Source organism: Arachis ipaensis, chromosome B08 (genome assembly GCF_000816755.2).
Source record: "Arachis ipaensis cultivar K30076 chromosome B08, Araip1.1, whole genome shotgun sequence".
Taxonomy (NCBI): domain Eukaryota; kingdom Viridiplantae; phylum Streptophyta; class Magnoliopsida; order Fabales; family Fabaceae; genus Arachis; species Arachis ipaensis.
The window spans coordinates 104,303,851-104,320,837 of record NC_029792.2 but is presented as its reverse complement, the minus strand read 5'-3'; positions in this window follow the sequence as shown (position 1 = coordinate 104,320,837).

The window sequence follows — 16,987 nt, the reverse complement described above, 5'->3', positions numbered from 1 at the left end:
TTTCGAGTGCAAGGAGGTCAGATCCAGACAGCATCTGTAGTATTTTCTCTGTTTCTAAATAAGACTTTTGCTCTAACTCCTCAATTTCAGCCAGAAAATACCTGAAATTGTACAAATACACACAAACTCAAAGTAGAATCCAAAAATATGAATTTTACACTAAAACCTATGAAAACTTAATAAAACTTAAACAAAACATGATAAAAACTATACAAAAATGATGCCAAAAAGCGTATAAAATATCTGCTCATCACAACACCAAACTTAAACTGTTGCTTGTCCCCAAGCAACTAAAAACAAAGTAGGATAAAAGACGAGTAAGATACAATAAATCTCAGAGTTTCCAATGAAGCTCAGTTTCAATTAGATGAGCGGGACTTAGTAGCTTCTTGCCTCTGAATAGTTTTGGCATCTCACTATCCATTGTAACTCAGAAATGTTGGTCTCTTTAGGAACTTAGAATCCAGATGATATTATTGACTCTCCTAGTTCAATTCTTTTTTATTCTTGAACACAACTTTTAGAGCCTTGGCCGTCACCCTAAGCACTTTGTTTTCCAGTATTATCACCGGATACATAAATACCACAGACACTTTAACTGGGTAAACCCTTTAATATTGTGATTCAACTTTGCTAGAATTCCCAGATAGAGGTGTCCAGAGTTCTTTAGCACACTCTTAGGATCTTTGGATCCTTTTATCCTTGCCTTTTGGTTTAAAGGGTTACTGGCTTTTTGCTCTTGCCTTTTGGTTTAAAGAGCCATTGACTTTTTCTATTTATTTTTCTATTTATTTATTTTTTTGTCATTTTTTTCGTATGTATATATTTATTTTTTTTCTTTTGCAACGTGCTTTTTCTTTTTCTTTTTGCTACTTTTTTTTTGCTTCAAGAATCAATTTTGGATTTTTCAGATTACCAATAATACTTTTCCTTTTTCATCATTCTTTCAAGAGCTAATATTCTAAAATTCCAACTTCAAATATGCACTATTTATTCATATATTCAGAAAACAAAAGCAATGCCACCACATCAAAATAATTGGACTATTCTTATTTTATAACTTGAAATTTATGTATCTCTCAATTCTTTCCAAATAAAATTTTCTTTTAAGCAAGGTGAGAGACATATGGAACATTTTATAGCTTTAAGACATAGGTAAAAGTGATCATGCAATAAGAATAAGAGATCAAACAATACAACATACTAGAAAATAGAAAAATAACATAAGGAGAGGTGATTAAGAGAACGAATCCAGCTTAATGGTGACGGCTAGTGCTCCTCCTTGAGGATCCAATGTAGTGCTTGATCTCTTCAATGTCACTCCTTTGTCTTTGTTGTTCTTCCTTCATAGCCCTTTAATCTTCTCTAATTTTATTGAGGATGGTTGAATACTCTTGATGCTCCATCCTCAACTGATTCATGTTAGAGCTCAATTCTCCCATGGAAGTATGCCATTGATCCCAATATCTTTGAGAAGGAAAATATATCCCTTGAGGTATCTCAGGGATCTCATGCTGAGGCGGATGCATAGGCTCTTGTGCATGCACTCTAGTTTGCTCCATCCTCTTCTTAGTGATGGATTTGTCCTCCTAAATGGAGATATCGCTCTCTATGACAATTCCAGCTGAATTGCATAGATGACAAATGAAGTGAAGGAATGCCAACCTTGCTTTAGTGGATGGCTTTTTTTCCAATGAAGCTCAGTTTCAATTAGATGAGCGGGACTTAGTAGCTTCTTGCCTCTGAATAGTTTTGGCATCTCACTATCCATTGTAACTCAGAAATGTTGGTCTCTTTAGGAACTTAGAATCCAGATGATATTATTGACTCTCCTAGTTCAATTCTTTTTTATTCTTGAACACAACTTTTAGAGCCTTGGCCGTCACCCTAAGCACTTTGTTTTCCAGTATTATCACCGGATACATAAATACCACAGACACTTTAACTGGGTAAACCCTTTAATATTGTGATTCAACTTTGCTAGAATTCCCAGATAGAGGTGTCCAGAGTTCTTTAGCACACTCTTAGGATCTTTGGATCCTTTTATCCTTGCCTTTTGGTTTAAAGGGTTACTGGCTTTTTGCTCTTGCCTTTTGGTTTAAAGAGCCATTGACTTTTTCTATTTATTTTTCTATTTATTTATTTTTTTGTCATTTTTTTCGTATGTATATATTTATTTTTTTTCTTTTGCAACGTGCTTTTTCTTTTTCTTTTTGCTACTTTTTTTTTGCTTCAAGAATCAATTTTGGATTTTTCAGATTACCAATAATACTTTTCCTTTTTCATCATTCTTTCAAGAGCTAATATTCTAAAATTCCAACTTCAAATATGCACTATTTATTCATATATTCAGAAAACAAAAGCAATGCCACCACATCAAAATAATTGGACTATTCTTATTTTATAACTTGAAATTTATGTATCTCTCAATTCTTTCCAAATAAAATTTTCTTTTAAGCAAGGTGAGAGACATATGGAACATTTTATAGCTTTAAGACATAGGTAAAAGTGATCATGCAATAAGAATAAGAGATCAAACAATACAACATACTAGAAAATAGAAAAATAACATAAGGAGAGGTGATTAAGAGAACGAATCCAGCTTAATGGTGACGGCTAGTGCTCCTCCTTGAGGATCCAATGTAGTGCTTGATCTCTTCAATGTCACTCCTTTGTCTTTGTTGTTCTTCCTTCATAGCCCTTTAATCTTCTCTAATTTTATTGAGGATGGTTGAATACTCTTGATGCTCCATCCTCAACTGATTCATGTTAGAGCTCAATTCTCCCATGGAAGTATGCCATTGATCCCAATATCTTTGAGAAGGAAAATATATCCCTTGAGGTATCTCAGGGATCTCATGCTGAGGCGGATGCATAGGCTCTTGTGCATGCACTCTAGTTTGCTCCATCCTCTTCTTAGTGATGGATTTGTCCTCCTAAATGGAGATATCGCTCTCTATGACAATTCCAGCTGAATTGCATAGATGACAAATGAAGTGAAGGAATGCCAACCTTGCTTTAGTGGATGGCTTTTCAGCTATCTTGTATAGTTCTTGAGGAATCACCTCATGTACTTCCACCTCACTTCCAATCATGATGCAATGGATCATGATGGCTCTTTCAATACTCACTTCTGACTGATTGCTAGTAGGGATGATAGAGCGTTGAATGAATTCCAACCATTCTCTAGCTATGGACTTGAGGTCAAGCCTTCTTAGTTGAATGGGATTGCCTTGGGAATCCTTTTTCTATTATGCTCCTTCCACACAGATGTCTGAGAGCACTTGATCTAGTCTCTGATCAAAGTTAACTCTTCTAGTGTAAGGATGTGGGTCTCCTTGCATCAGAGGCAAGTTGAATGCCAACCTCACACTTTCCGGGCTAAAATCTAAGATTCTCCCTTGGACCATGGTGCTCTAATTCTTGGGATTTGGGTTCACGCTACTGTTAGGATTTTTTGTGACCCATGCATTAGCATAGAACTCTTGCACCATTAAGATCCCAACCTCTTGGATAGGATTGGTTAGGACTTCCCATCCTCTTCTCCGGATCTCTCTTCGGATTTTAGGATATTCATTCTTCTTGAGCCTGAAAGGGACCTCAGAGATCACCTTCTTCTTTGCCACTACTTCATAGAAGTGGTCTTGGTGGAATTTGGTGATGAATCTCTCCATCTTCCAAGATTCAGAGGTGGCGGTTACTGCCTTTCCTTTCTTATTTCTAGAGGATTCTCCAACCTTGGGTGCCATAAGTGGTAATGGAAAGCAAAAAGCAATGCTTTTCCCACATCAAACTTAAAAGCTTTGCTCGTTCTCGAGCAAAAAGAAAGAAAAGAGAAGAATGGAGTAGAAGAAGAAGAAAGTAGAGGGAGAAGGAGGGAGAAGGCAATTCGGCCAAGGGGGTTTTGATGTGTATGAGAGGTGTGTGTATGAAGGGTTAGAATGAGGGGTATTTATAGGAGTGGGTTAGGGTAGGTTCGGTCATGGGTGGGGTAAATGGGAGGAAAATTTGATTTTGAAGTGGGTGGGGGTCGGTTGGAGTTATTATGGTTTCGGGAAAGTGATATGAATGTGATTGGACTAGGGTTTATAGGGAAGTGTGTATGGGGAAGTGTGAAAATAAGAAGGAAGAAGTCGGGTAGGTAAAGATGCTGTGGGACCCACTGGTCCTGAGAGGCTAGGGAATTGAGATTCCCTGCCCTCTGCATGGGCGTTTAAACGCCCAGAGCTATGTCCATAACTAGCGTTCAACACTAACAAGGATGCCATTTTGGGCATTGAACGCCCAGCCAGTGCTCCCTGGCTGGCGTTCAACACCAGTAACACTCCATCCAGAGTGTTCTATTTTCATTGCTGAACTTTTTTTTTTGTCTCTGTTCTGACTGCTGTACATGATCATGAACCTAAAAAAAATAACTTAAAGAAAAACAAAATGAAAGAAAATAGAAATAATTAATTAAGGTTGGGTTGCCTCCAAACAAGCGCTTCTTTAATGTCATTAGCTTGACGGTTGGCTCCTTACAGAGGTGAGTATGGGGTCAGAATTTCACCTCTTACAGTGAACTTTCTTCCTGTCTTCTCATGAATGAGCTCCACATGCTCTAGAGACAAGATACGACTCACTGTATGTAGTATGACTGGTTTCTTGGTGAAGACAACTCTGATGCCAGGTGAGAGGCCTTTAGTGGGGACTTTCTTATCCCTCTAGCCTTTAGGTACTTTCTTCTTAGTACCTTTATTCTCAGTGCTTGTTAATGGCTACCCAACACCAAACTTAGAAATGATGTTTGGGGGCTTAGTAAAGCTCTTCACTAAAAGAGATGGTTGGAATACTAGGTGTTGTACAGTTATCTCAGAGGGAGAGTTGGGGTGAGGCATCTTGAACAAGATGTGATCCTCCCCTAGTTGTAGAATCAATTCTCCCTTAGCTACATCAATGATAGCATTGGCAGTGGCTAGGAAAGGTCTTCCAAGGATGATAGATTTATCCTCATCTTCTCCAGTATCCAAGACTATAAAGTTTGCAGGGATGTAGTGGTCTTCAATCTTTACCAAGACATCCTCTACTAAGCCATATAGCTTATTCATTGACTTGTCTGCTATCTCTAGTGAGATATTTGTAGCTTGTACCTCAAAGATTCCCAGCTTCTCCATTACAGAGAGTGGCATGAGGTTTATACTTAATCCTAGGTCACACAGAGCCTTCTCAAAGGTCATGGTGCCTACGATGCAAGGAATCAAGAAGCGTCCAGGATCTGAAAGCTTCTAAGGTAGCTTCTGCTAAACCAAGGCATTTAGCTGTTTGGTAATCAGTGGAGGTTCTTCCTCCAAAGGCTTTATACCAAATAACTTGGCATTCAGCTTCATAAGAGCTCCTAGGTACCGATCAACTTGCTCCTCCCTAGTGTCTTCATCCTCATCAGAGGATGAGTGTCATCAAAACTCATGCATTGCAGGAGTGCATGCAAAGGAACCTCTATGGTCTCGATATGAGCCTTGGCTTCCTTTAGTTCTTGGATAGGGATTTCTTGAGTAGGTATTGAGCAAACAAAGGGTGTGCCATTACTGGAGTTCAACGCCAGCTCTAATGGCTCTTTGTGCGTTGAACGCCCATGCTGTATACCCTTACTGGCGTTAAACGCCAGTTCCCTTACCATTTTGGGCATTGAACGCCTAGCAGGGATGTCCTTGCTGGCATTCAATGCCAGCTTCCCTGTTTGTTTGGGCGTTGAACGCCTAGTGAGGGCTTCCTCACTGGCGTTCAGCGCCAGGCTCTTAGCCAATTTGGGCATTGAACGCCCAGTAAGATCTTTCTCAATGGCGTTCAATGCCTTCCCAGTCTCTTCTGATTTGGCCTCAGCCTCAGTGGTGATGGCCTTGCACTCTTCTCTTGGGTTTACTTAAGTGTTACTAGGAAGAGTGTTAGGAGGAGTCTCAGGGATCCTCTTGCTTAGTTGACCAATTTGTACCTCCATATTTCTTATGGAGGACCTTGTTTCAGTTATGAAACTATGAGTTGTCTCAGAGAGGCTGGAGACTAGAATGGCTAAGTCAGAAAGGCTCTGCTTAGGAGTCTCCATATTCCCTTGAGAAGATGGGAATGGTGGCCTGTTGTTGAACCTATTCTGGTTCCTTCCACCTTGATTGTTATTGAAGCCTTGTTGTGGCTTCTGTTGATCCTTCCATGAAAGGTTAGGATGATTCCCCCATAAAGGGTTGTAGGTATTTTCATAGGGTTCTCCCATGTAATTCACCTCCTCCATGGTGGGTTCATCAGGATCATAAGCTTCTACTATAGAAGAAGCTTCTTGAGTGCTGCCAGCTGCAGCTTGCATTCCAGTCAAATACTGAGAGATCATATTTGACCTGCTGGGTTAAGATCTTGTTCTGAGCCAATATGACATTCAAAGTGTTAACTTCAAGAACTCCTTTCTTCTGAGGGATACCATTTTTCATAGGATTTCTCTCAGAGGTGTACATGAATTGGTTATTTACAACCATCTTAATGAGTTCTCTTGCTTCTATAGGCGTTTTCTTCAAGTGGAGTGATCCACCTACAGAGCTGTCCAATGATATTTTAGATATCTCAGACAGACCATCATAGAAAATTCCTAAGATAGACCATTTTGAGAGCATGTTAGGAGGACACCTCCTGTTCAATTGCTTATATCTTTCCCAAGTTTCATAGAGGGATTCACCTTTTCTTTGTTTGAAGGTTTGAACTTCCACTCTGATTTTGCTCATCTTTTGAGGAGGAAAGAATTTAGCCAAGAAATCATTGACCAACTTTTCCCAAGAGTCTAGGCTCTCTTTTGGTTGAGAATCCAACCATATCTTAGCTCTATCTCTTACAGCAAAGGAAAAGAGCATAAGCCTGTAGACCTCGGGATCCACTCCATTGGTCTTGATAGTGTCATAGATTTGTAAGAATTCAGCTAGGAGCTGATGTGGATCTTCTAGTGAAAGTCCATGAAACTTGCAATTCTGTTGTAGAAGAGAGACTAACTGAGGCTTAAGCTCAAAATTGTTAGCTCCAATGGCAGGTACAGAGATGCTTCTGCCATAGAAATCGAAGGTAGGCATGGTGAAGTCACCAAGAACCTTTCTTGCCTCTCCTTCATGATTAGGTTCGGCCATGTCTTCAGCTTCTTGTTCAAAATTTTCTGAAAGGTTTCTTCCGGAGTATTGTGCTTTAACTTGTTGTAAACTCCTCCTTAAAGTCTTCTCAGGTTCGGGATCAAGATTAAAGAGAGGTTCTTTATCCCTGTTCCTAGACATAAACAAGAAAAAAAGAAACCAAGGACAGAGGAGAATGGGAGCTCTATGTTCTAGAATAGAGGACTCCTTGTGAGATGTGAAGAAAGAAGAGGAAGAATAATGAAGATAGAAGAACGAGAAGAAGAATTCGAATAAAGAGAGGAGAAGAATTAGAAGTAGAAAAAATAAACAAAAATTAAAATATTTTTATTTTTATTTTATTTATTTATTTAAATAGAAAATAAAAGTTAATTAATTAAAAAGAATTAAAAATTAAATTGTGAATTTCGAAAAAGAAGATAGAAAAATAGAAGAAGGATTTTCGAAAATTAGAAGAGAGGGAAATTAGTTAGGAAGTTTTCGAAAAGAAGAGAGATAAAACAAGAAACTAATTAAGAAAACATTTGAAAATAAGATAAGATATAAGATTAGAAAAGATTTGAATTTAAAAATATTTGAAAAAGTCAACAAGATAAGATAAGAATTAAAAGATTTGAAAAAGATTTAATTTAAAAATTTAAAAGAAATTAAGATAGAAAAGATAAGATAACTTAGGTAAGAAAGATAAGATAAAGAAGTTAAGAAAAGATAAGTTTTAAAATAAAAAAATTTAAATTTAAAATTTGAAATTTGAAATTTAAATATTGAATTTTGAATTTGAAACAAGATAAGATAAAGATTTGAAAAAGATTCGAATTTTGAAAAGGTTTGATTTTAAAATTTGAAATTTGAAATTTAAATTTTAAAATTTGAAATTGAATTTTAAATTTTGAATTTGAACTATGATAAGATTTTTGAATTTTAAAGCAAGATAAAAAAGATAAGATAAGATTTTGAAAAAGATATGATTTTTGAAAAGATTTGATTTCGAAAAGATTTGAATTTTGAAATTTAAAACCAAGATAAGATAAGATAATGATTTTGAAATTAAAATCTGAAATTTTTAATTAAACTTTTCGAAAATTAATTAAAGATAAGAAAAGATATTTTATTTTTTTGATTTTTGAATTTAATGAAAAAAGAGAAAAATAACAAAAAGACACCAAACTTAAAATTTGTAGATCTAAAAATACCTAGTGTGCGAAAATTAAGAAGAAAAACACAAAGAGACACAAAACTTAAAAAATTTTAAGATCAAAACAAAAAGAAAAACAAGAACACTTTGAAGATAAAGAAGAACACCAAGAACAAAACTCAAAGAATTCAAAGAAAACAGGAACATGCAAAAGACACCAAACTTAAAAATTTTAAAAACCAAAGACACAATTTTCGAAAATTATAAAGAAAAGACACAAGAAGACACCAAACTTAAAGATTGACATAAGACTCAAACAAAAAACACTAATTTTTAAAAATTTTTAGAAAAAAGACTCAAAGAATTCGAAAATTTCAACAAGGACAACAACAAAAAACTCAAACCAAAAAACAAAGATTAAACAAAGAAAAGAAATTTTTTTTTGAAAAAGTTTTTCATTTTTCGAAAAAATAAAAATAAAATAAAAGATTCTAACAAAATTAAAGACAATACCTAATCTAAGGAACAAGAAAATCCGTCAATTGTCCAAACTCGAACAATCCCCGGCAACGGTGCCAAAAACTTGGTGCACGAATCCCACACTTCATACAACTGTACCAGCAAGTGCACTAGGTAAGGCGTACTTGGGATTGATCGATGATAGCGATGAGGTTTTCGAAGCTACGTACGAAGCCGGTGATGAGGACAATAATGGAGATATGGAAGGTGAGATAGTGGTGGAAACTTTAGTGGTTACAGCTGCAGTTAGTCAACCGATGGGCGTTCCACCATTTATGCATAGTTTGGATCTTGACGCCATGCATGCACCGGAGTTTTCCGAACATGCAAACATAGGTACGTGAGCAGTGGATAATATGTTTACTTATTTTGTTTTAGCGGATCAATGAACGACAAATATGTTTTCTTATAGGTGTTGCTGATCTTGAGGATGGAGAGTTTAGGATTGGAATGGAATACGGTTCAACAAAATAAGTCATTATGGCAATTCAGAGTTACACTATCTACAGAGTAGTCGATTACGTTGTTTATGAATATGAGCCACAGAAGTTCTATGCAAAGTATAAGAATTACGGACGTGGGTGCGACTGAAGCCAGCTTGATACAAAAGAAAGCCTGTTGGGAGATTCGAAGATACAACGGGAGGTACACATGTTAGACTCGAAGTTAGACTCGGACACGATTGCTGAGGCTATAAAGCCATTAGTTGAGTCCGATCCATCCATAATGGTCAAATCTATAATTACGGAGGTTCAGGAAAGATTCAACTACACTATTAGTTACCGGAAGGGTTGGCTGGCAAAGCAGAAGTCGATAGCCAAGGTTTTCGGTGGATGGAAAGAATCTTACCAAGCTTTACCATTGTGGTTCTTGGTGATGGTTCAAAAGATGCCTGGTTCACAAGTTCAAATAGAAACACGACCCCTGTATACTGGGATTCAAGAGGTGGACGGTGTAAGGATACTTCATAGGGTATTCTGGAACTTCAATCCATGCATAAGAGCTTTCAAATATTGCAAGCCGCTAGTTCAGATTGACGGGACCCACTTATACAGAAAATATAAAGGTTGCCTTTTGGTTGCAGTTACGCAAGATGGGAATTAAAACATTGTACTGATTGCTTTTGCTATTGTAGAGGATGAGACTGCTGATGTGTGGCACTTTTTTCTCAGTAATTTACGAACACATGTTGTAAGAAAAGACGGCGTGGGGATAATCTCCGATCGTCATGAGTCTATCCGAGCCGTAATCAATCGTAGCAGAGGTGATTGGCAACCTCCGAGAGCATGGTAGATATTTTGTATTCGGTGCATCGGCAGCAACTTCTTAAGGGAATTTAAGGTTCCGTACTTGCAAAAGCTTGTGGAGGAGTACAATGCCGACTACAGGAGGTTGCAAGAACGAGGCGAGGCCTATGTTCGTTGGTGCGACAACATCGATCGTCCCCAGTGGGTGTTGGCATTTGACAAGGGACATCGATGGGGTCACATGACGACGAACCTTGTCAAGTGCATTAATTCAGTGTTGCAGAGTACTCGAAATCTTCCAGTATTGGCGCTAGTCCGAGAAACATATTATCAGTTGAACGAGTTGTTTACGTAGAAGAGTACTGAGGCTTACCATCGTAAGCGTTCTGGAGCAACTTTCTCTGAGTTTGCCACTCAGCGGATAGAGGCAAACATGCAGCGCGCAGGTAACATCATTGTGAATCGGTTTGATAGAAGAAACAAGGTGTTTGAGGTACGTGAAATGCCTAGTGAAAAAGTGTTGGTTGTTGATCTTGCGTGATGGAGGAGCGACTTGGGCATTTTCAGGTGGAGCAACTTTCATGTCGTCATGTTATTGCGTGCTGTGCTAACCAGCGACTGGATTGGCAGATATATGTCAGCGATGTATACAAGATGTCACAAATTCAGAAGGTCTACAGAGAGGAATCTATCCCGTTGGGCTATACGGAGACATAGCCTGATTACACGGGAGCGACTTTGGTCGCGAATTCGGCCTTGCGAAGAATGTTAAAAGGTCATCCTAAATCGACTCGCTATCTGAATGAGATGGATTCACGGGAAATGCATGGTCTCCAGGTGCGGCGTCTTTGCGGAAATTAGATGTCCTTAACATGCTGGACTAAGTGGGTTTGGTGACAGTGGGGCCTCGTGGTATTTATAATATCTATGTATTTTTAATTTGAGTAATTGCATTTCAATTCTGAATTTCAATGTGAATTTCAATGTAGTTATTTTCAGTTAATGTAATTTAATTATGGATTTCGATATCTATGTAATTTTAAGTTAATGCATTCAAAGTTCGTCCAAACTAAAAACTAAAACAAGAAATACAACGATGAAGGAAGCAAAGTTCGTCTAAACTGAAAGATAAAACAAGAAGTACAACGATGAAGGAAACAGAGTTCGTCTAAGCTAAAAGATAAAACAAGAAATACAATAATGAAGGAAACAAAGTTCATCTAAACCTATGACCCCTTCTTCTTGAAAATGTCCATCGCCTTGTTCGCTAACCCTCTAACACTTGACAGTGTGAACCTGGTCGGTGGGCGAACTTCTGTCCGTAGGTTGTTGATACAAGAATTATTGTCGGCTTAGAAATTCTCAATAGAAAAAAAAGAACTTCGTTGTAAGCATAGTTCCAAACCAGCTAATAACTCTCTATCAAATTTTAATATTGGTTGTCACAAGTTCAAACCCCAATGAAAATTAACCGAAGTATTCAAACATCGGGTTGTCTCACAATGAATTGCAATGAAGTGCTCAATAATTGGCTATGAAGAACAAGGGGGTTCGATTTGTAATTGACAAGAAAATATAATAACAAGAAAGTAAATGACAAGAATTAATAAAAGAAAGGGAAAGAACTTTTGGCTAGGCATGGGATTTGAGATCACCATCCTTATCTACAAACCATACATTGATAATTATGAGGGACCAACCCATTTAGTCTACTCCTATGCTTGAAGTAAGTATAATGTCTACCTCAATACATTAAGTACGTCAAATAAGCTTGATCAACATTAATCCATAAGTCCTAACCTAGCTACTAATTGACTTAGTAGTAGGCTAGAGTCAATAGTTATCAAATTGAATACATAGGGTTCTCAAATCACCAATTCAATGAGACCCAATGACTCAAGGTCACCCAATTCCCTTAGCCTAGGTCAAGAGTAAAGAAAACTACTCTAAAACTAGTGAAAACAATTTAACAAACACCTAGAGTGCAATAAAAGTAAACATCATCAATTGCAAGAATTAAAGGAGGCTACAACTAATCAAAGTAAGAAACCAACAATAGAAATTAAGGCAAACATCAAAAAGACATGAAAACAAATGATTGCATTAAAGGAAAATTGAAATCAACAAAAGGTGCATGAACTAAAATTAACAAAATAAAAGAATTAACAAGAGAAGTAACGTACTAAAACAAATAAAAGTAAAGGAAGACTAAATTGAAGGAGAAAGAGATCTAGATCTAAAAAGGAGTAAAACTAAGAACCCTAATCTAGAGAGAGGAGAGAGCCCCCCTCTCTCTAGAGAACTACATCTAAACTAAAACTAAAGTGTGTATGAATGGTGATCCCCCTATCCTCCTTCACTCCCAGCCTCTTATCTGCGTGTTGGGCTCGAAACTGGGCCAAAAGTCAGCTCAGAAATCGCCCGAGCGATTTCTCTTAAATGAGGCACGTGCCACTCGTCATGCGTATGTGTCAGCCACGCGTACGCGTCGCCTTGAAGATGCATTGGTCACGCGTAGGCGTCATGTCACGCGTACGGGTAGCTTGGAGTATGGCATGATCACACGCACGCGTCGCCCATGCATGCGCATCAGTATTAGCTTTTCAAATCTTCATTTTCTTGTGTTCTTTCCACTTTTGCATTCTTCCTTTCCATCCTCTAGGCCATTCCTGCCCTATAATCTCTGAAATCACTTAACAAACATATCACGTCATCGAATGGTAATAAGAGAGGATTAAAATTTAGTGATTTTAAGGCCTTGGAAGCATGTTTTCATTCATAGCATAAAATTGGAAAGGAATCTTAAAACCATGCAAATTGTATGAATAAGTGTGAGAATAGTTGACAAAATCTACTAAATTAAGCACAAGATAAACCCTAAAAATGGGGTTTATCAACCTCCCCACACTTAAACAATAGCATGTCCTCATGCTAAGCTCAAGAGAAGCTAAAAAGGGATGAAGAGGGATGGTACGAATTATTAAATGCAACATAAAATGCAACCTATCTATATGAATGCAACTATATGTTTCGATATACTTGGTTAAAAATAAATCAATCTCCAAGAACATATATAAGCAAGTAGGGATAAGATAGTATGATAACTCATGAATTCTACTAATTCAAATCTCAAAATAAACTGCAGATAGACTTGCAAGAAGAAAGCTCATGAAAGCCGGGAACAAGAAATTGAGCATCGAACCCTCACCGGATGTTTATCCGCTCTAGTCGCTCAAGTGTATAGGGTCGATCCACTAATTCTCTAATAATCTTGCTTTCTAAGGCTTGCTCTTCTTCTAACAATCAACATATGTTTAATGCATGAATACGCATATCAAGAGGTCTTTCCAAGGGTTGTAATGGGGTTAGGGTGAAGGTAGGATTGTATTTGGTCAAGTGGACTAAAATTTGAATACAATACATATGCATTGCTATCACCACTTGCTTTGGGGTATTTTGTTCCCTTTTTATTGCTACCTTATTTTCTTTTTCTTTTTTTTCTTTTTATTATTTTTTTCTTTTTATTATTATATATTTTTTCTATTTGTTTTTTTTCTTTTTCTTTTATTCTTGTGGTGGGTACTATATATGAGAGATCAATGCATATGCTTAAGACATTGAATGTATGAACATGCGCCCAACTCTTTTTCACATTTTTCATAAAAAGTATAACATACCTGGTATGCAAAATCGTGATCATTAATTCCTTGGTAACAGCGTCAAAAACTTAATACGCACGTTCATAATTTTAGTTCTTTGTCACAACTTCGCATAACTAACCAACAAGTGCACTAGGTCGTCCAAGTAATAAACCTTACGTGAGTAAGGGTCGATCCCACGGAGATTGTCGGCTTGAAGCAAGTTATGGTCACCTTGTAAATCTCATTCAGGCGGATTTCAAATGGTTATGGTAAGTTGATAATTAAAAATATAATTAAAATATAAAATAGGATAGAAATACTTATGTAATTCATTGGTGAGAATTTCAGATAAGCGTATAGAGATGCTTTTGTTCCTCCTGAACCTCTGCTTCCTACTGTCTTCATCCAATCATTCCTACTCCTTTCCATGGCAAGCTTTATGTAGGGCATCACCGTTGTCAATGGCTACTTCCCGTCCTCTCAGTGAAAATGGTCCAAAATGCGCTGTCACCGCATGGCTAATCATCTGTCGGTTCTCGATCCTACTGGAATAGGATTCAGTAATCTTTTTGCGTCTGTCACTACGCCCAGCACTCGCGAGTTTGAAGCTCGTCACAGCCATCCCTTCCCAGATCCTACTCGGAATACCACAGACAAGGTTTAGACTTTCCGGATCTCAAGAATGGCCGCCAATAATTCTAGCCTATACCACGAAGACTCTGATCGAAGATCAGGAGGCTAAGAGATATGCATTCAAGCTTGTTTGCATGTAGAACGGAAGTGTTTGTCAGGCACGCGTTCATAAGTGAGAATGATGATGAGCGTCACATAATCATCACATTCATCATGTTCTTGTGTGCGAATGAATATCTTAGAGAAGAAATAGGCTCGAATTGAATAGAAAAACAATAGTACTTTGCATTAATTCATGAGGAACAGTAGAGCTCCACACCTTAATCTATGGTGTGTAGAAACTCTATCGTTGAAAATACATGTGAAAATAGGGTAGACATGGCCGAGTGGCCAGCCTCCCATGGAGGTCTTAGAACATAAAAGTTACATAATGTGTTCCAGAGATGAGAAATAAATCACTAAAAGTAGTTTTTATACTAAACTAGTAACTAGGGTTTACAGAAATGAGTAAATGATGCAGAAATCCACTTCCGGACCCACTTGGTATGTGCTTGGGCTGAGCATTGAAGCTTTCACGTGTAGAGGTCTTTCTTGGAGTTGAACGCCAGTTTGTAACTTGTTTCTGGCGTTTAACTCTGCTTTGCAACTTGTTTCTGGCGTTTAACGCGAGAATAGGGCAGAAAGCTGGCGTTGAACGCCAGTTTGCATCATCTAAACTTGGAAAAAGAATAGACTATTATATATTGCTGGAAATCCCTAGATGTCTACTTTCCAACGCAATTGAGAGCGCGCCATTTGGACTTCTGTAGCTCCAGAAAATCCACTTTTAGTTTAGGGAGGTCAGAATCCAACAGCATCTGCAGTCCTTCTTCATCCTCTGAATCTGATTTTTGCTCAAGTCCCTCAATTTCAGCCAGAAATTACTTGAAATCACAGAAAAATACACAAACTCATAGTAAAGTCCAGAAATATGATTTTTATTTAAAAAATAATAAAAATATATTAAAAACTAACTAAATCATACTAAAAATATGTAAAAACAATGCCAAAAAGCGTATAAATTATCCGCTCATCACAACACCAAACTTAAATTGTTGCTTGTCCCCAAGTAACTGAAAATCAAATAGGATAAAAAGAAGAGAATATACTATAAATTCTAAAATATCAATGAAACTTAGCTCCAATTAGATGAGTGGGACTAGTAGCTTTTTGCCTCTGAACAGTTTTGGCATCTCACTTTATCTTTTAAAGTTCAGAATGATTGGCATCTATAGGAACTCAGAATTTAGATAGTGTTATTGATTCTCCTAGTTCAGTATGTTGATTCTTGAACACAACTACTTTATGAGTCTTGGCCGTGGCCCTAAGCACTTTGTTTTCCAGTATTACCACCGGATACATAATTGCCACAGACACATAATTGGGTGAACCTTTTCAGATTGTGACTCAGCTTTGCTAAAGTACCCAATTAGAGTTTTCCATGGTTCTTAAGCACACTCTGTTTTTGCTTTGGACCTCGACTTTAACCGCTCAGTCTCAAGCTTTTGGCCAGCTTTTCAGATTGTGACACCTTCACGCCTCAAGCACATGGTTAGGGACAGCTTGGTTTAGCCACTTAGGCCAGGATTTTATTCCTTTGGGACCTCCTATCCACTGATGCTCAAAGCCTTGTTACCCTTGCCTTTTGGTTTAAAGGGTTACTGGCTTTTTGCTCTTGCCTTTTGGTTTAAAGAGCTCTTGGCTTTTTCTGTTTGCTTTTTTTTCTTTTTCTTTCTTTTATATTTTTTTTCACCAATTTTCTTTTCTTTTTTTTTCGCAAGCTTTTCTCTATTCATTGCTTTTTCTTGCTTCAAGAATCATTTTTATGATTTTTCAGATCATCAAATAACATTTCTCCTTTTTCATCATTCTTTCAAGAGCCAACATATTTAACATTCATAAACAACAAATTCAAAAGACATATGCACTGTTCAAGCATTCATTCAGAAAACAAAAAGTATTGTCACCACATCAAAATAATTAAACTAGTTTCAAGGATGAAATCGAAATCATGTACTTCTTGTTCTTTTGTGATTAAAAGCATTTTTCATTTAAGAGAGGTGATGGATTCATAGGACATTCATAGCTTTAAGATATAGACACTTAAACACTAATAATCATATAGTAAAGACACAAACATAAATAAAATATAAGGCTCAAAAACCAAAAAACAGGAAAATAAGAACAAAGAGATTAAGGAACGAGTCCACCTTAGTGAGGGTGGCGTCTTCCTCTTCTTGAAGAACCAATGGTGCTCTTGAGCTCCTCTATGTCTCTTCCTTGCCTTTGTTGCTTCATCCCTAGTGATTTTGGTGCTCTTATCCTTAATTGCTCCCAATAGTTGTGTGGAGGAAAATGTATCCCTTGAGGTATCTCAGGGATTTCTTGCTGAGGGAATTCCTCATGCTCTTGTTGAGATCCATGAGTGGGCTCTCTTGTTGTGTAGTCAAATGCTCTGCTACTGAGCTATGGACCCTTGAGATGAATCTCTCCATCTCCCATGACTTGGAGGTGGAAGCTTTTGTCTTCCCTTTCCTCTTTCTAGAGGTTTCTCCGGCCTTAGGTGCCATAAATGGTTATGGAAAAACAAAAAGCAATGCTTTTTCCACACCAAACTTAAAAGGTTTGCTTGTCCTC